Source organism: Penaeus monodon, chromosome 15 (genome assembly GCF_015228065.2).
Source record: "Penaeus monodon isolate SGIC_2016 chromosome 15, NSTDA_Pmon_1, whole genome shotgun sequence".
NCBI lineage: Eukaryota > Metazoa > Arthropoda > Malacostraca > Decapoda > Penaeidae > Penaeus > Penaeus monodon.
In genome coordinates this window covers 20,072,985-20,074,306 of record NC_051400.1, presented here as the reverse complement: position 1 = coordinate 20,074,306, position 1,322 = coordinate 20,072,985, and the positions used below count along the sequence as shown (strand labels likewise).

Genomic DNA, 1,322 nt, shown 5'->3' with positions numbered 1-1,322 from the left:
AACCAACTATAACAAAATACTACACACTGAGACACACAAAGATTTCCCTACAAACAGATAAAATAATTGATATAATTTAAAATACAAGAAACCAAGAAAAAAGGAGAATCCAGGGGATATAGACAAGTCTAAACACTATAACACGAAAGAAGAAGAAAATTTGAAGTTACCTGAGCGTAAACTAAAAGCCTCTTGACACTCAATCAGACGGTGATTTTCCACTTCCTCCACAATAGCTTTCTTCAATGTCAATGCGTGATAACTCAGAACTGAATCTTGTCATGGGTACCAGAGGTCAGTCAGGTGCCTTCAGCCATGAAGAGAGGTCCTGGCCAGTACAGGCAGGCGCAGTGCCGTGTCAGTGTGGCCAGTCTACTAGCAAGTCTGCGAAACCGGAGATTATTCAGAGGTGGCTTCAGCCCAAAAGGAAATTTAAATTTAGGTATTTGAACTTTCAATCTCTCGAGTACAGTCGAAATATAGCGGGTTTATTTTTTCAGTAGACTGTCACCTTCTCGTGATGTATATTTTCGAAATATCCTAAAATACTTAAACCCTTCCCCCTTTCAACACCCGTGGTTAATTTACAAATGAGCAATGAAAAGAAAATCATGTAAACTGAGAAATTGGCGTCAAATAAAGTTTACAAGAATATTCCTGTGCCTAAACGGCTTGCTGGTAATATATTAGAAAATCTGTGATAGTGCGATTCTGGCAACAATTCCAGACCTGTCTGGTAAACCATACACAGCCCAATATCATTTTCCCATTTCTGCTCTCCATGTTAGTTTTAGTGTTAGAATGGCGGCTAGAACATGTGCATCTACAGACGAAAATACAGAATTAAGGGAAAAAGAGGGCGACTTTGTATTGCAGAGAACTAAAGGTAAGTCCGACTGTCATAACCGACACATTAGAGCAGACGATGGTATCAGCTGATTTGGATTGATTTAATGTTTTAACCATTTTCTCCCATGCTGTCATTTACTAACAATATATAAATACTATAAGTAGATAAGACCAGGGACTTTGAAGAAAATATGAGAGAACATTGCTATTCATACAATTAATCGTCCACAATAAAAGTTTATGTAACCGTAAACCTAAACCTACGAAAGGATTTTTAAAAGGGGGAAAATGCGCCGTACTTGTGTTAATTTCTCATTTAGGATTTTTAAATACAGGGAAGTATTTAAAGCAATACTTCTGAATTCACAACGTGGCAATTAACATTACGTGGTATACGCATAATTTCACAGTTCAACGTTATGTCCGATGTTGGTTGAAATTTAGGATATAATTTAAGTATATGCCTTCATGGC

General features: G+C 37.1%; 1 protein-coding gene across 3 annotated transcripts in view; it reads right to left on the bottom strand.

The window, feature by feature from the left end:
* Positions 1-1,320, bottom strand: part of LOC119581806 (dolichol kinase-like) — a gene marked incomplete at its 3' end in the record, with an annotated part of 28,699 nt that extends 27,379 nt beyond the window's left edge. Inside the window, 2 exon segments of one of the 3 annotated variants that reach the window (XM_037929937.1) lie at positions 171-384; positions 1,237-1,320. 3 annotated transcript variants of the gene reach the window in all.
* Positions 1,321-1,322: the final 2 nt, after the last annotated feature.